General features: G+C 40.5%; 2 protein-coding genes across 3 annotated transcripts in view; one reads left to right on the forward strand and one right to left on the reverse strand.

Annotated features, from left to right (window-relative positions):
* The window catches only part of LOC119656560 (cation-independent mannose-6-phosphate receptor), a 532053-nt gene that overhangs the window by 139684 nt on the left and 367723 nt on the right, over positions 1–24646 (reverse strand). The window lies entirely within an intron of this gene.
* Positions 1–24646, forward strand: part of LOC119656557 (protein toll-like) — a 227154-nt gene that overhangs the window by 74915 nt on the left and 127593 nt on the right. For both annotated transcript variants that reach the window (XM_038062936.1, XM_038062935.1), the window contains one exon: positions 13096–13184. The gene's annotated coding sequence lies outside the window, so the exon portion shown is untranslated. The remainder of the gene's footprint in view (positions 1–13095; positions 13185–24646) is intronic.

Here is a 24646-nt window from a genome sequence, read left to right on the forward strand (position 1 = left end):
ATCTGAGGCAGAAGAAAACATGATTTTTCCAACTAATTTCGTATTTTTCCAAGAAATTTTCCAGATAAATCCTTACCCAATTTTACTAATTTTAACTGTTAAACAAGGGAATATCTAATGCTGTAATTGTATATGTTCAGTACTCCCACCGTTATTGAATGAAACGTTAGCAACAATAATGAAATCGTTAAGAATAATGAGAATGATTGGTGCAGGATGACAAGCAATGGAACTGTCTGGCCATAGTCTGCTAGTATTCCTAAAAGTTGAACTTTAACACCTCCTCACATCCAAGAAATTAGGAACTTACTTGGGAAAATTACATTTTTTTTTTTGGGACAAGTCTGATTAATGTCTCAATTTCTTTATAGGAGGAGCTATGAGATCTTAAAAAATAGGCATAAAAAGCGTATCTTAAAAATCTAGTAGAATACTATTTTCACATTTTGATGCAAAACGATTGACACTAAAGTAATGTAGACAAAATCTAAGAATTGTAACGCCCTAATCGCTTGATGCGATGAACAATATAGCTGGAATTGTCAGGTCCTCGTTTATCTTCTAATTTTTCACCCACAATACCCGCAAACCTGCCCACAACTAAGCTCCGTAAATGCTGATGAATTTTAAAACCGATTTGTGGAGTAAAAGTTTACTTGTTAGTTGCAGTTTATATCCTTGTCGAAGAAGTCAGTCCTGCCTGTCTGCTTTCGTTCGAAATTCATCCCGAGATATTTGACATCGTTGATCAAGGGACAGCAAATTCGTTCAATGTAACGAACGGACATATTTCTCGCTTGGGTATAAAGATACCTTGGCAACTTTTTTCGCTTACACCTGAAGCCTCTGATCAATTCTTCTTTGATGACCACTGAGCGTTTATGTAACAGTTTGTGAACTGAGTTAAGAATTGCTGCATCGTGGGTGAATGTTGAGTTTGTCAACGTACTGTCTACAGGTAGGAAGAGTACGGGACCAGTACTCTATCTTGGGAAAATCTTACTCATACGGAAAGGTTTTGTACTGTACTCAGAATTGACTTTTGGCAATGAAATATAGTACCATGTTTTTCCGAAACCCAGATTATAGCTATGTTTGGTAATCTTTTAATCAAATTTACTGTAATGAGGTAAGATCCTGAGGCTTTCTGTGATTGACTAGAGAAATTCGCCCACATCGGTGTCTGTTTTGAGCATAACTTTTGTTGTCAAGAAAGAGCTAATATGTTTCAACCAGTTAGTCCATTTGGTCGGTAACCTGGCAGAGTCCATATTCGGTTTAAGGATTGAGAGGTGTTTATGACACTGGAGAATTGTTTGGAAAAAGTCGTCGTGCATCTGAACACTTCAGTTCGGGGTTTAAATTCCTCGTAATATCGAAATCGATCAAATATTTTATTTTTTGCTAATGAGTTGACCAGGGCATTGCTTCGACTTAATGCATTTCACAATTGTTTTCTTTTTAGGGAAACAAGACATAATCGAGTCTGGAAAGTCTATTAGGGCAATATTTATGGTAGAAAGAGGAGAGACGGTAGACCCGCTTGAAATGGAGCGTTGACGTAGGCCAGGACGCTAGACAGCTTTTACGAATATCGAATTGGTGAACCTCGGCGAAAAACCGAGATGTCTGAAGTTCTTGGCTAAAGGCAGGGTTAGACCGGATGCCGGTTATTGTGCAGTTGATGATGATGAAGACATGATCCCCAGTTAGAATATTTTGTGCTGTAGTTCCTAGCAGCTGCAAACTTGCGTCCTAATGTATTGAAAAAAATGTTCAGACGGCCAAGGTAATTTTTAATCTTGGTGGCTGTGTACTGAGAATATTGTTACATCGTCGATCCATTCTGTCTGTTTGACGGATGTTGGATAAAGATGAGCTTCGTAATATTATTTCAAATGACAGGGCCTGATTTTCGACCTTATCGATACTCCCGTCCCGCCATGGGCTTGCCGTCTGGATGCGTTGTGTCGTATCATGGTTTTAGGTGAGATGGGTGTCCAGAATTTGGTTCAATCAAAGATTTCAGTAAATCTTCATCCCAGGAACACTAAGCCTCGAAATCCTACACGAGCTTGATAAACAAATGAAATTTTTATTTTAATGTCCAAACATTGGCGCACCTACTGCCGTAAAAACAGTTAACGCACGTTTCAACATATATTTGATTTTAACGCAACGGACTTGGTCCAGACCATTCGAAAAAATTAGAGACAAACACAGGAACTTACATATCTCTTCTACGCGTTAGTCTTTTATATAAAACATGCAGTCTCCGTTTTTGTTGTTGTTCTAATTTCATTTTCCAATATTTTGAAAAAAGCACTATAGAAAAATCAGTTTTCAAAAACGGAAAAATCTAACAAAAGATTGGTATATATGGATCGAAGTAGTTTTGTTAGAGCCCCATGTCTTGGACAGAGTTTTTGGCCAGTATAAAAAGGGTTGATTCTAGAGTTGTCAAGGCTGGACATTACTTCACAGACTCCTTCTCGATGGTAATTGAAGGAGGAAAATAGCTTTCTTTGATACATAGAAGCCGGGTTTTTTTTTCAAAGCGAAAGTAAAGAAAAATGCATTCAACATATCTTTCACGTTTTATACAAGTTGTCTACCTATTTAGATTCCGAATTTAATTTATTAAAACAAATAGTTCAGCTGCTGTTTTCTGAACTCTAGCAGGAATCCACTTCCAACTCATTTTAGTAGACACGGCATTGAAATAACTACTTATCATTGAATTCATCTCACTACGCTGTCTACCAGTCAACTACTGCCCACCTAGCCTAGACCTTCAATGTAAAAAGGAACTCGTCCACAGTCCAATTTATCGAATTTGGTTTCAGCACCAGCTCCCGCCCACAATCTATTCTCACTCAAGTAGTCGATGCATGTTATCCGGTGCCCAGTTCATACATTCTGAATGCGAAGCATTAATTAACCTCAGATACGATGCACATACCCCTGCATACGTACGGAACATTAATAGGAAGGTAATTTAACAGACCCATGGTTAAATCTAACTGCACCGAGATTATATTCCGCCCGTGAGGAAGATACCAGACAAGATTAACAATGGCTTGCTGGCATAACTCAAATGGATGAACCTGCAGGAAGAGGAAGAGAAATGCGTATACTGCCAGACAATGCACGGGAAGCCAGCACTGATTTTCAAGATATCAATTGAAAATTATGTAGTTTGAGAACTGACCGGATATTTCCACACAACACTATTCCCAAATTGTTAATAAGGAGAAACGAATGTGCATGAATACGAAAATAGAAGATGCAAGTTGGGAGTGCTGAGAGTCGGGAAAATGGAAAGACCTTTGTGTAGGCTGTTGATATGAAATTCTATAGGAGCCTCAAATCATGCTCAGTGGATTGTGTACGAATGGAAACAGAACTGGAGTCAAGGGATTTTGAATGGATGTATCGAGTTATAATCAACTTTTCTGGGAAATGTATTGTAAGATGTTTTCATCATGACGGCACGTTTTGAGTTTTTTTATGTCTATAAAGGCGTGTTTACAAACATGTACGTCGTCTTTGACTTGCAGTTGTTAAAATTTAATTTTAAGGAAGGGTGCTTTCCTTGCCAAAGCAATCATCGTGTCCTTTTTTCCTCAAAATGGGTCTTAAAAACATGCGATGATGAAGAATGCTTTCACATTTAATAATGAACAAAATCTTTTTGAATTTACTCAATATTGACATAAAGGAGATATGTTATACATAGTTTCAACAGAATATAACGAGAGAAACAGGAATTTCCAACCAAGGCAGAATTTTATTAATACACGCACTGAGTGGGTAGAGTAGAAACTGCTGATGGGTTCATGTGAGGCCGGTATAGATCGCGGTGGAGATTTTCTGGTCCACCATTCTCCATTGCCGTAAACTCTGGGATCTTTCAAGGAGTAGGAGTTTGTAAGGTAATATGTAATTCTGAACGGAAAGGAACTCATCACCGGTTCGTTTGTTCAGAACGACTTAGTGTGGTTTCATATTTAGAAGACACGACTGAAAATCAAGTGAAAAAGTCAGTGCAGGGTGCATGTTTTTAATGGTTGCTTCAGTTCTATTTGGTGAAGGGGCAGAGTGAGGGCAGAACTTTAAGAACTTGGTCAACTACCGGGTAGGATTCCATAGTATGAATCTATATCACAGAATTGAGAATACGAGGGTAGTTCAATAAGTCTTTAAAATAAATTTTTTTGAGTAAACTTTTTTTTATTTTTCGACATAATCTCCTTGGAGCTCTATACACTTGGTCAATCGTTTTTCAAAATTTTTTAATCCTTCAGAAAAGGGTTTTTTCGGAAGTTCCTCAAAATAAGCACTTACAGAGGCAATGACGTCTTCGTTGTCCGTAAATCTCTGTCCATCGAGCCATTTTTTCAAGTTTGGAAATAAGAAAAAGTCACTAGGGGCTAAATCTGGTGAATATGGTGGATGTTCGACCAATTCAAATTTTAATTCTTCAATTTTAGCCATTGAAACGAAGCCCGTGTGAACTCGGGCGTTGTCGTCATGAAAAAGATTTTTTTTTTCGCCAAATGTGGTCTTTTTTTTAATTTCTTCTTTCAGCTGCCCTAATAATGATGCTTAATACTCACCAGTAATTGTTTTACCCTTTTCCAAGTAGTCAATAAGGATAATTCCACGGGCATCCCAAAAAGCTGTAGCCATAACCTTACCAGCTGACTCTACGAGCTTCGCCTTCTTTGGAGCTGGTTCACCCGTGCCGATCCACTGTTTTGACTATTCCTTCGTCTCAGGAGTGTAGTGGTGTATCCATGTTTCATCCACAGTCACAAACCGACGAAAAGATTCCTCAGGATTCCGACTTATGAGCGCCAAAAGAGCCTCACTCTATTTCGTTTATTCTCAGCTGAGAGCAAACGCGGCACCCATTTTGCTGATAGCTTTCTCATGCCTAATTTTTCATAATTGAAAAAACTGTACCTATTGATATCCCTGTGGCCACAGCTAACTCGCGCACTTTTAATCTTCTATCCTTCAACAACATATCGTGGATTTTATTGATGATTTCGGGAGTAGCCATTTCTACGGGCCTTCCTGATCGTGGTTCGTCACTTGTTGATTTACGACCACGCTTAAATTCATTTATCCAATTATAAACCGTTGCTAAGGCGGGGGCAGATGTGCCATGAACCAAGTCTAATTCATTTTTTATCTCATATGGAGTTAAGCCCTTTAAATGAAAATGTTTTATTACCGCTCTGAACTCGTTTTTTCCCATTTTTTTTAACAAGGAATTTTTTTTTCAATTGATTATAAAAACCCGTAAACTCAGAAGATATGGACTGTGACTGCACTATATATCTAGTCGGGAGTGGCGCTGACTAAAAACAGATGATTTAGGGCGATTCGCGCGCCATCCGTTCGTCATTCTAAGGACTTATTGAACTACCCTCGTACTTTCCCTAAGAAAGGGTAAGAGAGTTTGTTCGACCAAAATCATTTGTATAAAGTTCTGATAATAACTGTAACAACCAATTATCCCCAATTTTGGTTCCATCGACTTCGTTCCGATAATTTTGATATCAAAAATCCAGCATACACTTTAGGATTATCGTCGGAAATACAGATAAAATCATGGAAATGACCGAAGTAGACCTGTCGGCCAAGAACTGATAATTGTCCATACAACAGTTGCGAACCATTTACATACGGTTGGTTTCATAAGCCTCGACATTTTGATGCCACAAGAGTTGTCCTATAGAAAAAAACCTGTTGGACCTTGTTTCCTTGACCAAAATAGTTGAAGTCGAACCATTTCTGAAGACAGTTTAAGGGACGGAATATACTGCCTAATGATCAAACGCTCAGTTCAGGCATACACTATCAGCAATGACACTGATCAATCGAACTGAAGCGACCAAAAGTAACCAATACAAAAAGGATCATGTTCAACAGGACAACGCTAAACCTTACACATCCATGAAGACCTGTCAAAGCTCCTGGAGTTTAGCTGGGTGCAGTTTTACTGCACTTTGAAATAATAGAATGTTAGAATGAAGTGAAAAGCCTGATATTCTAAAACGAAGAAAACTTTAGAATTTTGTTTAACTCAACAAATAAACTTAATTTAGAAAAAAGATCCTTTTTGAGCATCGAAGTTAAGTATAGTTGAGTTGAATACTTGGATGGATGACATTGTGGTATTTCATTAGATTTAGTTTCTATCTTGAGTTTTTAAAATGAATTTATGGAATATGGTCAAAGTTGAAAATTGTATATTCGGTATGTGAAAAATTCCCTACCGTCTCCAAGAGATAGCAAATGTCGTGTATATACCACAATTAACGTATTTAGAAGATCTACTAACCAGTTTCAATTAGATATTTTTTAAAGTGTAACCACCGTTGTTTTTAATTCACTTAAAAATCTGTTTTGTTTTTTTCGAAAACTGTCATACATGGGAAGAAAAAGGTTTTCTTTTAGAACTCAGCTAGCCATAGGAGTTGAATGGTGATAAGGCGACTCTCGTCGCCCGTCTCAAAGCGATTTAAAACATGAATAATCGAGTCCTATATCACTAGAAAGAAATAGATTCAAATTGTGAAAGGAGATGAACCTGGATCTACTATGAAAGTTCAAAATTCAAAAGATATGAGGACAACGATTAGGCAAACCGAAACAACTAACAACTAACAACGAACTAAGCTATTGTGCTTTAATCTATCTACCCTGGCTTGCTACACAGCATTATTTGCATTTCTAAAACCTGGATCGATGATAAGATGACTTTGAGTGGAGCCACAAATGGAGGTGTCCTAATCGCTGGAAAGTCTCCCTTCCGTGCCGAACCAGACCTTTTCTCATATTCTACTCCTTAAGAATATACGACCCTTTGCATTTCTTCGCCCAATGCTAGTTCATTTGTCATTTGCTGTGTCTATTTCTCCTCTTTAAACCCTATGATCTCTACGAAAAATTCTTCGACAGGTTGTCAGATATCCTAAGTGAAGTCTTACCCTCCCTCCCTTTTATTGAACACGCCTGCAGCTCTTCAATTCAAGTTCAGGACAAATCACTTAAACCGCGCTCTTGGTATTTTATTTTACAACTTGCTGCGCATCCAGTTTTCAGATGCTTCACTCTTTTTCGGATGATTTTCTTCATATCGCTACTAACGCTTATTATTCTACTTTCGAATTTCATGCACGAATCGCTCATATCAATTCCCATGTTGTGCGCAAGCGTGTTAAGTTAAAGTCAGCTTCGATGGTTTGAATTTAACCCTGGCGACCATCAATCGGGATTTCAACTTCCTTCAATTTGTGATGAGTCGCTTGGCTGCTTTTATATCATCCTCGTAAACCTACCTCCTTGTTACGCCCCTTCCTCTCCCAGATCACTAATCCCTTACATCACTCAGGATCATAAGAAGCTCTGCCTGAAACATGCTGCAAGGTAAAAATATAAGACCCCTGGAAGCAGTAGTGATCTCAATCACTTCAAAGCTCTATGAGCTTCAGTAAAATCCCTGATATCTACGTCTAGGAAGGAGTGTTTGGCTACTCTCCAGTACAAATTTCAAGCCACCCTTCCCCCTTCCCAGTTCTCTTTCCACTTTCATCAAGCTTGCAGGTTTCTCTGCTGACTCGCTTTAGCTATCGTGTGACTTATTTTCCAATAACACTTGCTCGGTGTATACCTCCTTTCCTTCGTGTGGCCTTCTCCGCAGCTTCGACAATTCCCCTCATTACCTCTTCCTGTACTCAAATCTTGACCCATGGTCCGTTAGCTCTGTTAACCAGGCCCTATTTTTGTCCATGCTCGCTTCTTGTAACATTACCCCATTACCCTATACATTGCTCGCCTCGCACCTCTCTAACCATTCTTCCCGCGGTTCGTTTGATGGTTTCCGCCCCGTGATGTCCTAAAAGGTTCCATCCTGGGTTTATTAGTTTTATTCTCCATCAACCGCCTTCTCTCTTCCAACGGTCCCCTGCGTACTTCATGCCGATCAGCTTAAGCTTCCTTTATCTGTAGCTCTCCTGTAAACTGTGTGTCCCTTCAGCCAAAATTCCACTGGTGTTCTATAAATAAGTTGACAGGTCCCATTTTCACAACTTTTATTGTCTTTCCTATACCACGCGATTTCACCCGATCCCTTTTCTTTAAAAGAACTTCCCCTATCCTACCCAATTTCACTCTCTTAATCGCCCTCATTTAAAATTACGCAAAACCTTGCTCAATATGTGTAGCCGTTTTAAAGCGCATGATTTCGTATACCATAGAACTATGGAAAAGCCTTTCACGGACCTCGATTTTTATTTCTACTCCTGCTATAAGGCATTATAGGTTGGTCTATGACTTTCGGTTGCAATAACTGTTCTAGCCACCAGGCAATCTGGGCGTGGATCTGTCATGAACATTCAAAATTGAAGAAAACATTGGTGCGGGGATTAGCCAAAGCAAACGGTTATTGTGTCAAAGTAGTGATATGTATATGGTTGGCTGTGATGTAAACGCCTGAAACTACTACTGGCGCGCAGCTATTACTGGCGATGTTTATCGAGAATGACTAGTTTGTTTGAAATGAACTATTGAGGAAGAACGACCCTGCAAATGATTTCTCAACATAATAATACCGTACGTTATTCTACCAGTTGAAATCTACCTAAAAATGAGCTCCTCTCCCTATTCTCCCTTCCGCATTCATGGAATGCATAAGGAAAATGTAGTAGCTGCAGATAGAGTACGCCCTGAAAGGAGGTGGAAATACACCCGGCTAAAGTATTTTTCTGGAAAGCCTAGATTTGCCGCATTATAAGCTAGTCTAAACGGCCAGAGTTGTTTTTACAATGGCGTGGTTTAGGATATCTCAGATACTTAGGGGAATTAGATAATTTTCGCTGGATATTAGAAAGAAAAGAAATATCCTGGCTTTAGCATAGCCTTGGCTAGAGTTACTATATTGGCATTGTTGAAATGATTGAAGTGACTGTGCTCAGAGATGACGATAGTCTCTATAGAATTGTGATGGGGTTACTCAGAAGCCGTACGACGTGTCAGTGCCACTATCTCTCCTTTTAATAAAGGAAAGCAAGCTTGCTCCTGAAAATCAAATCTGATAACGCTTTGGAGCACAATGCAAAGACAAAGGGAGAATTGTTCGCAGAGTTTTAGGAGAATCCATTGCAGAGGAGATTTTCTCTGCATTATGGAGTACTCGTATTGGTGCCCAAAGCAAATACACCTCTTGGTGAGCCCCCTGGGGATAGTGCTGAAGTAGATAATGACTACTCAGGATTCTTGATTGCCTGGAACGCTTTCCAAATGGCACTTTGATTTCAGGTTTGATTGAAAATGCCTGGTTGGAAGCAGTTCCGCAAACTCAAATTAAATTGGCAGCGATATTGAAGAAAGGTTCTTCTACCCTCACTATTATGGACCATCATGCGGACGATGTACTCAAGCAGCAATAAGGCAAATATAGCATTGGTTGTGGTTACAAAGCATCTTTTGAATGTCGGATTGTACTCATGTGAACATAAATCCGCACAACAAAAAATTAAAACAGTTTTATATTATCACACAATATTCAGTAGCATTGGGAATAACATCGTCTAGTTTTAAGCCTGCCAAATATATGATCAACGACAGATGCAGCGCTGAATTTTAAGCAACTCATGCAGTATACTTTTTCAAAACATCTAACGATCTTGTGGCCCAGGTAAGGATGATGCCGAACGCAGAGGATGTATTGTTCTAGGTTACTCAGACCTAAAGAGGGGAGAAGAAGGTAACCCCGCTCAAGCTAAAAATTTACTCGAGGGCCTCACAGAATTGTCGGCTTAATTTTCTTTCTATAGACCTATGATTAATTCCGGTGCAGGACGCTTCGTTTATACCTGAATTATTATGTTTGCTAAGGTATGATAAGTGAGTTGAGGCAAAATTCATTTTGAGTACGAAGTCTCTATTCCTTCTACCTCCTTCTTTTAACTCCCGGGAGGAATGTTGCCAAAAAAGAGCATGTGGAATTTACATTCATCTAGAGATGCCTGGAAACATCCGCACCTTAACGACGCATAGGCTGAAGTATCAACTTAAATTGGCATGAGCGTTCCTTCTTATTTGATCGCTTCTGAGCCTTCAGTGATTTAACTGCATTACACATCGATGTCCTGGAGCAAACGACACGGCGACGAGTACCGCCGAGGTGGAGATTTAAATAGGGTGATATAGCATGGTATGAACTTCAAAAAGGGCGACCCCAATTATAATCGTAAACGAAGGAGGAAAGAGCCATTCACTATTGTCTGAATAATTAAGAAACTTATGGATGCTTCTAGGTGAAGGTGAGTAGAACACATAGGCGTGGGCAAATAGTTAACACTGCGTAGTACGCCAGTGGAGTATAAGGTACACCAACCCTACTCATCACACTGGGCATATGCTAGAAAAGATCGTCCGTCTTTTTGATAAATACAGTACGAATTATCGAAGGTTAGATTCGAGGGGCTAAATATCCAATTCTTCAAGAATTCGGCCATCGGGAAAACTAGCAATTCCTAATTGCTAACTATATTCCGTACCATGGCTTAATAATCTTCGTGATTCTTACAGTTTCTCTTGTTAAAACTCAAAAACGAAAATCCACCCTAAAAAGCTCACTACATCAGGAATAACAACCAACAAATTGCACAGTATTAACTGGCAGAAAAAATGTTGTAACAGTTTAAATGAAAGCGTGCGCCATTTTCCCTATTTTACGTCTTAATTTAGCCTTATAATGGCACCTTCCACTTCGTACATGCCGGCGTAAATTACAGTCCTGGTAACTATAATGTCTTAAAAACATTACCGGCATGAAAGTAAGAATATACGAGCACACAGTTAGCAAGGGTGTTTTTGCAACCTTAATACTACCCTAAGACTGGTACAGAGCGGCTAGACATACATTGTTCTAATTTAAATTATGTGTAAAGGCCCCATTTCGAGTCCATGGTGCATGTTACAAGAAGCCGCCTTTCAGCCGTCCTTCTTCAGGATAAGGTTCTAGATGCCTTTCTCCACAGTTAGTTTACAATCTGAAACATTACTGAGGAAAAAGGACACACGCTTGCATGTTGTTGTGTTGCGGATTCCTTGATTCTTGTTTTTGTGCCTGAAAAGAGGGTGGCGATTGCATGCGAAATTAAATTGTGTCTTGTGGGGGCGTATAATTAAGATAATAAGTTGATTGAATTAAGTACCTATAGCCAATATATCAAAGGGAGCCATTCCACTAGAACTGGTGGGGAGTTTTCAAACTTTTCTTATTAGGGGTGTTAACAATATATGAATGATTTTAAGAAATACCGAGAACCGGGTTCCAAACAATATACTATATCAGTTCACTCGGAAATACACTTTCCACAAGAGTATTATATGTGGTTAATCCTGCCAAGCATTGTAATATTGAATAAGTCAGTTCAGTTGAAACACACAACCAAACGGCAGTAATAGTTTATGGTCATATTAATATTTCCTCTTGAGTAGATTAGTAAGGTGGATTTGACTTCCTATCAAGAGCTGATTGTACTGTACTTTAGGATCAGCTCAATGTAATCATTTTGTTTCATGGTTCACTTTCCTACTGAATTCAAAATCGCTCGAAAATTAAGGATATGAGGACATTGTTGCATCTTACATTCCCAAAAAGGAAAGCATATTTTCTTATCACAGATTGATGCAACGAATGCTTTGTATGTTACCACCCAGGAGATTATTACCGCCCGGGATACCTACAGTTACCTTGTTACTACAGCGATACTAGGACTCTAGGAACCTCTCGCACAGGTTTTCCTTCCATAGCTTACCAGTGAATTGGAGAAATTCGCTCCATGTTCTTTCTTGCCTAATCCAAAAGATTAATTGGAAGTTTATCTGACTTTATCGAATAGATATTCCACTTTTCAAACCCTTATTTTCATAATAGAAAAATGGATTAGAACCTTACAAGACCCTACATTTCCTAAACTCAATACAGGCATATTATCCACTTATTAAAGCAAGTTCTTCGAAATATGCTTTTCGGATTAACAATTCAAAGCAAACTTTTCTGTGTTAACGATATGGCTGCCTGGGAACTTACTTTCGGTATTCCCAATTGCTATGCTACTCTAACTACATTTCTTTCAAAAGTTTGCAGTTACAATAACGATCACTAGACTGATTAAATATCTAATCCTTGCCATCATTCATGAATGCAGACTGTTCACATTCTAGATATATTGTCCTTCCGTCCTTCAAATTGAATCCCATTCATGCAACCCTCCCCCGTGTCTCAAACTCTTTGGTTAGGAACATGTTTTGGTTTTGGTCTATGTACTGACTTTTCTTGTCCTTCTCTTGAGATATGGCAGTATGGATTTTCCCCTATCCTCTTGAATGATTTCCTCACATCTTCCTATTTCCGAATCTAGGACGACACAAGCTCGGTTTCTTTCCCTTGAGTAGCGCGGGATTTTTCCCATTATTGGCATCCTATTTAAACTTCGTTGTTGTTTAGTGTTCCGCACATTATTACTGACATCATCTTCCGAATCTATTCCTGCATTGTCCGACATATACATATACATATTTTAATTCCCTTATGCTCAGAATCACACGTATTGCCATTTGAAAGAACTCGTATTCCTAATTCTTTTTCAATCTAGCGTAAAAAAAAATCAGGAATAAAATTTAAGCTCAGTTATTTTCACTTGCGATCTCAACAATTCTGGTAATAGGTGTTACCGCGTCCTAGGCACTGAAGGTAAGCTTTTTGTCAATACCCCCAAATGCCTGCTCAAATTCAACAAAAAAGCAGTTTTTAATATGACTATGAGTTGTAATGTAAGATAATATGTAGGATCTAGAATCAGCGGTGGTTTACCTTTTCAAAACCTACCTCTTCGGATATCCTGGTAGACCCTTTAAGGATTATTTTAATCAATGGCTTTGCAGTAGTTCATAATCTGCTTTTTCAAGTAAGACTAAGGCTTTCCTGATATCCGAATCAATCCAACAAAAATCCTCCATAAAGACTTTCCAAGCTTAAACTAAATTTGATTTTTTTTTTATTTCCAGGACTTGTACGAATGTTAAAGGATAAATAACATTCTGATATATTATCCTGCCTTGAGGTCAGTTTCCTATTGCATTTGCAGTGCTCATTGGTAAGGGTTTGCTTTTTTGCGTTTATAAGCATGTGGTCAAACTGTCATTTCAATTCTGAACTTCCCCAATTAACGTTCGCTCTTTCGGAAGGGTTTTGTTCCAGTACTCAATGAAATGACCTTGTTAACATTTTATTTTTTACTTGGTGGAATACAACAACTAAGCATAAACTGTTTTTTCTTGGGTTAGTAATATATATTTTTGTCCTGCAAATTGGAGCATTCAACCAACAACATCAAACCGCACTGGTCAAACGGGAAGAATAAAGATAGCAGACTACAACTTTGAGACCGTTGATAATTTCTCCTATCTAGGGCCGAAAATCACAACCGATAACAGCTACGATGATGAAATCCGCACATGGTTGTTGTCAGCCAACAGAGCCTACTTCAGCTTACAAAGACTGTTCCGCTCGAAACGTCTCACCATAGGGTCAAAGCTCTTACTGTACAAGACTATGATTTTGCCAGTCCTCATGTATTCCTCGGAAACTTGGGTTCTTAGCAAGAAAAATTGCGAACTCGTGGCCGCGTTCGAGAGAAGAATCCTCCGAAGAATGTTTGGCCCCCTAAATGAGAATGGACGATTCCGTAGCCTACATAATGACGAAATCTATGAGTGATACCATGACCGTCAAGTTGTGGATAAAATCCGGCTCAATAGGTTACCGTGGGCGTAACTGGTTAACTGTATCATCATAAAATCAAGACGGCTGCATCAGGAACCAATTGAGCACAAAAACCTCCATCAATGCATTGTGGAATTTTTATCTTCTTAATGATTCTTCAAAAAAATAGGGAAATCACAGGAAAATAAGCCAGAATTATAAGGAGAGTAGCGAAGTTCATTTTCTATTTTTTTTGTAAGGTAAACTATGCTGAAATGGACTGAATAATCTTAACGTTCCAACTAGTATTCGACTATCAAAAGACAACGAATCTAATCTACTTCGCACACACTTTACAAGAGTCCATTACATTTGTTTGACAGCTTCATTGTCGTAATTTCGTCAGTCACCTCGCACGCACCTCGAATCGTGATAAGGATTTCCTCTGTAATGCTGGTTTGCGGATGGTAATTCCATTCCTCATTTTCAATCCGCTCAAATCCTTCGACATCCTGAACGCTACTATACAACTAGTCTAAACCGACAAACCTATGCTTCTTCCCACTCTACACCGCCTTTGAACTCTATTTGAATAGTCGTGTTTTCGCTGATGAGGTAAATATAATATACCAAAGTCGAAGGGATTCCACCAATCGAGTCAATGAAATGCTATTATAATAACCAGCATGTGGCCATTAAATTGAAAACACCCGAATATGTTTGTCTTTTGGCACATAGGATACACCGAAAAGAACTTTAGGACAAAGTGCATGAGGGCCTTTGCCACGAAAACCGAACACAATCAGGAGATCGCGCCTTCCCAATCCTGTGCATGTATGATTAAAAACCTCCATGCCCACTTAGAAATTGGGTAAGGAAGTAATCAATCTCACCGTGCGTTCGGTTCAACCATGGGTCCAAATTGTGAGCTGCGCAGTCCATCTGCCCCTTGGCTCACTTTGCCAAAAGAGTTGCCATTCGGTAAGGGTGCGTTGCCGTTCTTCACGGGCAACCACCTCTCTTAAGTTCTCGCTCTTACGGCGGTAGACAGCTTTGCGCTCCTTGGCAAGGAGGTCTACGGGGATCACTCCTACGATCACCATCTCGGCCGGTTCAGAGATAGTGCGATAAACAGACGCCACTCGCAAAAGCTCCCCGCCTCTGTATTTGAGCAAGGCCCTTACGATGCATCTCCTTGTCAAGGGCATCAACCCATACCTCCGCGCCATAGAACAGAACCGACTCCCATAAGGAGACGTCTCCTAGTATATGTAGGGCCATCAATATTCGCCATTAGCCGACTCATTCACTCTATAGTCAACTCGTCGATTGATATGGGACGTAGGGTCAGGATTCTCCTTCTGGTCAAGATGATTACTTTTTTCTAGCGCAAGGGTGAAACCGTGAGCAGTCATCCATCCGCTTACCCGTTACATCAATATGCCAAGTCTGCTTTGCGCCTGTTCAACAGTGCGTACGGCAACAAGTGCCGCAACGTCGTCTACATAACCGATCAGGCGCGACTTTTTGGGCATATCGAGTTCCAGCAGACTATCATAGGAAGCGTTCCAGAGGTCTGGCCATAGGATCGATCCCTGTGCTACTCCGTTGTACAATACTAGGCTTAGGCAGTCCATTCAACCTTAAAAAGGAAGGGCGTTAATGAGTATTAAGCATTTCCTATTTTCCGCCCTTTTCTCTCTTACTAGATACACACTGGGCTTCATTTTTCAAGGACCGCAAAAGCTAATTGCAACTTTTAACTCACTTGGCCTGATAACGTCTGTTTTATTGTATGAAATTCGTATCTTAAGTTTCCCCGAAAATTTAACTTGTTATTTTGTTAATTATATTTCGAATAGGCGACAATTGGGTAAAAATTGTTCTAGGATGTGTGAGTCCCTGTGCATGTGAGTCGCAAGGAATTGACGAAAAACGATTTCCCTCTAGTTGAGTTTAGGCGATGAAAGGAAAAAAAATATCCCCTGAAGGTTTTCGGATTAAAAATCGAAGAAAATATTCGCTCCTTTCTTTCGTACATCTTTCCAAAATGGCCAAAGAGCTACAAACACATTCTGAGTTTGTACTTTAAGCTGTCAAACATTTTAAGCTGGAATTTCATCCCAGGGGAAAAAATAATCGTAGGGGATGATTTTTTACATCACTAGGGCTTTCTATTTGATTTGCAAGAAATCACAGGATTATAATGGGTGTGTATGGTGGGGGAGAAGCTACAGCTTCTGAGCACTCAGGCCGTGTTTGATTATAATGGGTAAGGCATGCCCAAGAATCTCAACACTCTCACAGGAAATGACCTCCTATGATTTTCTTATAAACATTAGGAAGGTTGATTGGAAGACGGCCGCGCATGGAGATTGTCCTAAAATTACAGCGAGAAATGCAAGTCGAATTCGAGTTCATGATATTGGAGGAAGCTCCGGTGTATTTAATGTCAAAGAAAGACGGATCCTTTAAACATCTCGCACCCAATTACTCCCAATTACTCCAAAGATTAACAACAAGTACATCAATATAAATGCCAAGCAACTCAGATCAATCTACCCAAAAGTATCTGCGTAAAAAGAGGAAAGGTGGCTGTAGGGCACACTTCAGTGAAAGCCAGTGTATGGCAAGTGAATATTGCTTTCATATTGATGTAAACCTACAAACCTACAACTTCTATAGTAGGTAGAAAGCATATTTGTCTTTGGTGCCTGGATGAGAGCATTTCAGTGGCTATCAGCTGTTTGTAAGAAGAGCATCGAAACGCTATACCCAAACAAACTCAAGATGTTGTATTCCGCGGCGACCAAGTATATTAAAAAGTCCAAATCGTTTTTCGAGAAAAAGGTATAGCGATATAAACAGTATCAAAACATCGCTGACTTCATAGATAACGCTTCAGTAGGGTGACCAAGAGGGATGAAATGTCGGGTTTTCCATTGTTGTCCAAAAACAACGTTGTCAAACGACTCGCTTTGGCACAGGAAAATTTTGAAGGCGACTGGAGAAACGTGGTTTTTTTTCAACGGAGTTACTTTTTGGGGTTGTACCACGTGTTTGATGTTTCTTATCGAACCAATTTGACCAGCACACCTTTAACTACACAATCAAGGTACATATTTGGGGCTGCTTCTCTTCAAAAGATTCTGGCCATTAGCACGTTGAAATTCATAAAATACACGTCGATTCATCTCAAAATACGAGGACTTGATCTTTCAGGAGGACAATGACCCTAAACAGCGCAACTGGCTCTACGCTGACTGGAAACGGGAAAATAGTGTCGTTACCCCACATATATAGGTCTACTTTACGTGCAGCTTCGAGGAAGTGATATATTAGCATTGAAGCGGCTTTACTGAAAAAGTAATTAACCAACTCCATAACGTCGCTCAACAAGTCTTGCCGCCTCGGCCTGGGGTACCAATGATGCCAACACAAGTATTAGGTTGTTGCAAATGAAATGTCGGATATTTGAGTAAAATTTCAAAAAACTATAACTTTTATGAAAATTAATTTTATTAGTCAAAATAAGAACCAGCAGCTTCAATGCACTTCTCCCCCCCGTAAAAGTCTGGGTTTCTAGAGCTAAGAAATTCTTCAAAGGCACTTTTGACAGCTACTTCATTGCTGAATTGTTTCCCCGCCAAAAAGTGATCCAAATGCTTAAAAAAGTGGTAGTCGGTTGGCGAGAGGTCGGGTGAATATGGTGGATGAGGAAGAGTCTCATATCGTAATTCATTTAATTTTTGGACCGTCATTCTGGAAACATGAGATCGGGCGTTATCATGGAGCAGTATCACTCCATCTCTGTTGACCAATCTAGGCCGCTGAACACGTAATTTCTCGTGCATTTCATCGAGTTGGGCACAATATTTCTCTGCATTAATTGTTTCACCACGCTCCAAAAACGAATAATGAATAATTCCAGATGCAGACCACCAAACAGTTACCATTACCTTCTTCGGGTGAAGGCTCGGTTTTGGCATGTGTTGTGGAGGCTGATCGGCATCTAGCCATTGCGCTGATCTGCAACGGTTGTCGTACAATATCCACTTTTCATCGCATGTCACTATTCTGCGCAAAAAGGGATTGTTCCTGTTGCAGTTGAGTAGAGAACTGGATATTTTCATCCGCAGCGCCACGTTTTGCTCGTTGAGTTCATGCGGAACCCACTTATCAAGTTTCTTCACCTTTCCAAGCTGTTGTAAGTGCCGAGATACTGTCGAATAGTGTACGCCTATTTTCTCTGCAATGTCACGAATCGATGATCGGGAATCAGATTCCACTATCAAACGCAACTCGTCGTTGTCGATCGATGGTCCTGGGTGTCCACGAGGTTCACTTTGGAGGGTCATGTTGCCTGATCGGAATTTTTCGAACCACCGTTGTGTCGTTCGTTCGTTTGCTGCGTCAGCTCCAAATGCTCTGCAAATGTTTCTGGTTGCCTCCGCTGTAGACGTTTTTGACTCCCTTCCATGCTTTTTTCTTTGAGTTTTACTTGGAACTTCAATGATGATTGAAACTGAAATGACTCCTTGATCGAACGAACAACTATTTATACTCAATTATCCCATACCACCAGAGTCACCTTGCGGCAGTTTTAAACATTAAAATCATAACTAACTTCACTTCATTGAAAAATCCGACATTTCATTTGCAACAACCTAATAGATCAGCTGGTAGACAGAGCAAGAACTCCACTTATTCTAACAGATGAAGGTCAGTTTTTCATCTGAAGTTTCTCGTTACTCTATGGAGGATTTGCAATTATTGCCACATTTGAAACATTTTTCCTCTCCCTCTCTCTACCGTGACTCGGTTAATTTCGCTGATAATCATGATAAGGTCAAAACGAAGTCAGATGGACAGGTCCTTTTGAAGGAGTACCGAAGGGGGGGGGGGGGGGGGGGGGGGGGGGGGGGGCAATCGCACGGAGAGAGCTCCTAGGAAATAGTTCCACTAGTTTGCTTGGCCTTTCTTAAATGCACTTGGTCGCCTCATCACAGCAAAATAGCTTTTGTTCTCCCGCCACTAAGAGTTAAAAAGATTATGAAAGTCCAGTCATACAAGCCTTTAATTTTGTATTTAAAGTGTCCCGAAAAAAATATTGAAACTGAGCATTTTCGGTCGAACTGAATTTCGACGTCTTTATGTACTGTGCTTAGGTTGCAATCCTTAGCAAACGCACAGTTGGAAAATTCAGCTGGGACAGATTGTATACAACTTTATTTACCAAAATGAGACAGAAAGCAAAATATAGAGAGACAATTGGAAATTTCTTGGACTTTCGAACACATTAAACTTGCAATGCCCTTAAAAATATCTGCATCGTATTTGCACTCCAACTACCAAGAAGCAAGAGTGATGCATCTTCTGTTTGATCCGTTGTTTGCTCTCCTGACTGCATTACAGAGTGTTTTGGCTCTCTGGCCTGTCGTATTATCTCCCCTTGAGAGAAGTTGTCAGTTAATAATGAAGCTGTCGCTGAAAATAGATTGTCTCGTGTTGTGCTATGTAATTGGAAGTATAAATTCATGGGGTAACTCTAGAACCATCACCGCAGCAAACAGATGGTAAATGCTAGGACAGTTGGTCGAGTTTCAAGAGAGAGCCTTGGGGGGAGTTTGTTATAAATGTTTTCTCAAAAGCAAAGATAAATGAATGCAAACATCCTTCGAATTTGCATTGTTTTCAAGATGGATGAGTAGTGTTCTACATATACTTACACGACAAATAAGTATTATATAACAATGTGCAACTGATTGGAATATTGGTCATTTCAAGTGCCCAAGCCAACATGCTTTAAAACGTTAGAGTTACAAAATGGATGTCTCAAAAGTTGAAAGGACCCATCAAATTCCAATCGATTCTCAATTAAAAAACAATCTCGATATCAGTTTAGACTGGTCCCAAAGAGCTCAAAAGTACTCAAGTATCATCTTGGACCAATATACATGCACTTGACTTCTTTATGTGGATCGAGTAGTCAGTAACACTGAAGGGCTATAAATTGAAATTACAAAACGATTACTCGACTCAGGTGGAACTACCTCGGCCCCACTTCACCCGTTCCCGGTATAAATCGACCATGCCAGCACAGCGTCACGTTCATATAACTTTATTTCATAATTTCCTCTCAAACACAAGTGATAGCAACAAAGTGGATACCCCGACTATGGAAGCAAAACAACGATTAAAATCAATTACAACAGCACTCGTACTTCTGGATATACTTGAAATTATCTCCGCCCTGTCTGTTGCGTTTTGAGTATGCAGTCATCAAATGAGAGCACGAGAGTACTCGTATGTAATCAATAGATTCCAGATTTTCAGTGAAAAGCGTTTCCGTCTGTTTGGGAAGGATAAAATAAAGAGTTGCTACTTGACTGGAGGGCGATAGAGCAGAAAATGGAGCTTGATATTCCGGAAGACCATGGAAATTCATTTTGGCTGTGCTGAACAGCAAGCAAAGTTTCAGCAAAGTAAATTATCTTTTGTGATAATATGGAGCCTGTGAGGAATTTTGAATATCAGATAATATCCTCAATTGATTCAACTATGCGGGCTTTACCAGGATTATGCTCAAAGAGTACTTGACTTGATGCATAAGAGGATGTACAAAATGGACAGAGGAAAGTATTGTTGATGGTGATTATTGGATGGAGTTAATAACCGTTAAATGATATTCTCTATGGTATCTGTCCTGTATCTACTTCAAAGATAGTAATCGTTTTAACATTAATAGTTTTAGAATTGGGCTTTATATTTTGTTACTGCCACTTTATTGGTTTTACGATATCTCCTTGACAAACATTCGTCACTGTCACAAATTGGTGTGTAGTACTCAAACAACAATACTGACGGATTTCACTGCGAAACGCTGCTCCTTTGACTATATGGTTGCCATGAGTATTTATGTGGGGCATAGTGTCTCAAGCACACCTACGCCCCATTGCTCTCCGTTTCTGGCAAGGTACTTCAGTTTCTCCCAAGATATTTGGAGAATCCTGTATTCTTCCTCCACTGTTCTACGCCACGAAGTTTGGTGATTCATTCGTCAGCAGTAAGTTCCTTTCGATTGAGACGTCTACGAGAATCTGGTCTATACGCGAGAAAAATTCTCCATTCGTCATTGTCGCCGGCCAGAGAACCACGATGACAGGAAGCCTAGAGCGTTCCATAGACGATCTGCCCATTAATGCAAATAGAGAGTGTGAGGACCCATCAGCCTTGGAACCTTGGCTTTGTTGGTATTTGTCTGTAGTCCAATTCGTCCCGGCTTCTTTTTCAAATCCAAAACCATCTCGCCAAGGTCCATGACTTGGTCACAGAGGGAGCAGATGTCATGAGGATAGTCAAGGTATTCTGAGGAGAGATGTCATGGTGCAGTGAGGCAGAACATTCCAAATAATCTCTCAGTTGACACTACCGAAAATCTTTGATGATTCATGGCTTAGGTTCAGGCCAGTTAAAAATCCATGAAGTTCTCCAGCGTTGCATTTAGTTAAGTTCTATTTTTGCAAGTTTCATCAATATCCAAGATAAGGCAATGTTTCAAGTGGCATAATATAATGTACTCAATAGGATATGATCCTGTTCTGTTTTGATGTTTCCACTCACTGTGTCCTAATTCCGCCAAATTAGAAGTCAGATCGTGTGAAGATTACATAGAGCAAGCTTCTGCTGACCTCCTTACTTGCCTTACCTCGCACTATGCCGAGGGTTCAATAAGTTTTCTGGATAAAACTAATCGAACAATTTTCTATCTCTTGATGAATGAACAATTACCCTCACCCCGTAAAAGGCCCAAAGTCTAATCGAAAAAAGAGTAGCAAAAATTCGCCATATTTTTTTTTATCCATGGCGGTAAAAGTCCTAGAAAGCCACCAGGCTGCAGTAGGGTGTGGCATTTTCATTCACTGAAATCAAGCCACCTTCTCGACCCATATTCCTGCGAGACCACTGAAGGTATCACTCAACTTTCCTCTTTCTACCACGAATCTAGGAAAATTAAATTTAGCATGTGTCGGATCCACAGATATAACGACGCATTCAGGACAGTCAGAAGACTATTCCGTATTCATACGTCCTATAACTGCCGAGAAGCCTGTGAGTTGGGGCTGAAGAATATACTCAAGTTCTTCCCTGCTTGTCATAAGAGGCGACTAAAAGGAATAGAAATTTGCAAATTTTAAAACCTTAATGCTACCGAAACGTCAGCAACATCCCCGATAGAGATTGAGATCACAGTAACTACCTTTGACTATCGAAAATGGACTATGATTGGTTTCTGGAATGTACGCACGTTCCTCGAAAACGGTAGCGAGGGTCCTCAAAATGCTCGCCTTCTCTAACTTGAGCGGAAATTCCGAAGGCCCAGACATTCGTAGCCTAAGCGAAGTAAGATGGTGGGACTCTGTACAGTACTCCTCTCCCTCTTGTGGCAATGAGCTTTTGTACTCTGGATAGGCTTCTGGCGACTACCGCACGACGCGCGCTCTCTTGACCTGGCAGCCGGTTTCTTCCAGACTTCTGACTGCAACTGCACTCGAGATTAAGGAACATCAGAATTCCGATATAGTGGTAGGTCCTAAGGGTTTAACGTGAGTACTTGTCTGATTTGGACACCACAATCAGAGCCCCGCCAAGACTGGCACAGCCAGTGGATGCAAAGCCTATTTAACACCTCTACCGCAACTAAGGGGTACGGCACCCGAGTTGTACAACGCAACTCCACGCCTGAGCTCCAAGAAGCTCTGCCCGCGAATTGGGCATAACCACAACCACCATGAAACTCACACAAGGGGCCAACTGCAAATAACCTGGCTGAGAGCACACCCTCCAGGAATTCTCTTGGAGCATATGCTCTCAGAGGGCCATCCCAATTTCCATGGTACCAGATAACCTCCGGTGAAGATTCGTGGCAAGGACCACTTCAGGTGAGTCCGTTCCAGACTCGAGTCGGATCGTGGATTTCTGCAACTTCCATTGTCTCGTCATTGGTGGAAAATTGTTCAATCACAGAGCCCATGACAAGTTCAATTGCGTTTCAGCAGACTGACACCGTGTGAATAATCAGATCGACTATTTTGCGATCAGCAGTAGATTTAGGAATTGTCTCCCTGCGTAACAAGAGAGGTGCTGACATCGAAAGGGACCACTCTGTGATGGTCGCTAACGTGTTGTGTCCGCCACTTCTCGCAGGATTAGGGAGCTGCTACCCCCTAAGTTCTTCCGCTTGTACGACCCAACTGTGGCATGACAGTGGGAGGGCTATCTTCCTGATCGAACGGCAGATATACTGAGTAATCTGCCTGAGAATATCGATAAGCATTGGGCCGGGATCAAAAAAGCTTTCTTTTCGAGTGGCCCACAGGCCACGTCTCTAAGGGGCGTCATAAGATGTGGCTGACTACGGAATCATGGAAGCGCATAACCAAATCCTGAGAAGTTCAGTATAGTGTACGTCAAGAGAGAATTTGCTATTGCTCTAGCCAGGGAAGCGGAAGATGCCGCAGATCGCAATGATTTCAGAAGCATCATTAAGGAGCTTGCATGTGGTGACAAATCTTTCGATGGTTCTGTGAAGGACATTAATGGTCGACTTCCCATCCACGATGACGAACAACTGAACAAGCGGAAAGAACGCTCTAAAATTGATAGACCAGTAGCTTACTCCAAACTACAATTTTATTTTATAGTGTATATATATATTTCGGGAGCAACTTACCCCCTTTATCAGTACAAAGCTAGCTTTGTATAAAATAAAATTGTAGTTTGGAGGAACCTACTGGTTTATCAATTTTAGACTTAACTACAAATAGAAGACAATATCTAACCTCTAAGAATACTCTACCGTGGTTTTTAACCGTAGCAGTCACGGTAACATGCGGATACGCACTGTTCCTTCAAGCAGAAGACAAATCATTTCGGCCAATAATCCACTCATACATAGTAAGGCCGCTGAATTTGACGGTCTCCTGGCAGGGTTATTTTCGTCACACCTACCGTTACTGCAAATCTGCTGCTTCCACTCATACGAAACCTTGGGAATCTGAGACCTTTCAAAGAGAGTGGAAGAAGGGTATGATCATCAAGGTCCGAAAGCGGTGTATCCGCTTTGAAAGTGACAATTGGAGGGGTATCAAATCTCGAGGGATTTTGAGATCGAAAGCGAAGCCTGCTAGAGTTGCATCCTGTCACCAATATTATTTTTTCTTGTTATTGGTGATGTTCTTCATGCTGCCTTGTCCGGAGGTCATGTAGAAATTCAACGGAGGATGACACCTTTCTTCAAACACGTCGACTACACTGATGACATCTGTTTACTCTCCCACCGGGTCAATGACCTTGAGGAAATGGCTCTGGATTTGGAAAGAGGGGTAATTAGAGTTTGACTGAAGACAAACACCAACAATACCGTCAATCATCGCACACTCTTTATCTGCATCTACGGCCAGAGCATCGAAGGCGCCGATCAATTTGTAGGAAGGATCTAGGATATGTGATGTCTACCGATGGTTGCACCGAAGTGGATGCCGCCCGACGCATTAACAGCGCGAGCTCCGTCTTCGCTGCGTTGTCTAAAATCATTGAAATGCAGTTATTTGAACCAAGATCAAGTTGAGACTGTTCTGGGCTAGCATTCTTTCTGTATTGCTATATGTGAGTAGTACATGGAAAGTGAATTCCATTATTACCCAAGAGCTGCAAGCTATCGTCAATACCTGTCTGCGTCATGTACGTTGGCCTGTCACTATCTCAAACGAAGAACCTGGTTGGTGTGCATGCATTATTATTGGAAAATGGAAGTGGCAGTGAATAGGTCACACATTAAGGAGGGGTACTCAG

This window comes from Hermetia illucens, chromosome 5 (genome assembly GCF_905115235.1).
Source record: "Hermetia illucens chromosome 5, iHerIll2.2.curated.20191125, whole genome shotgun sequence".
In the NCBI taxonomy this organism is placed as follows: Eukaryota; Metazoa; Arthropoda; class Insecta; order Diptera; family Stratiomyidae; genus Hermetia; species Hermetia illucens.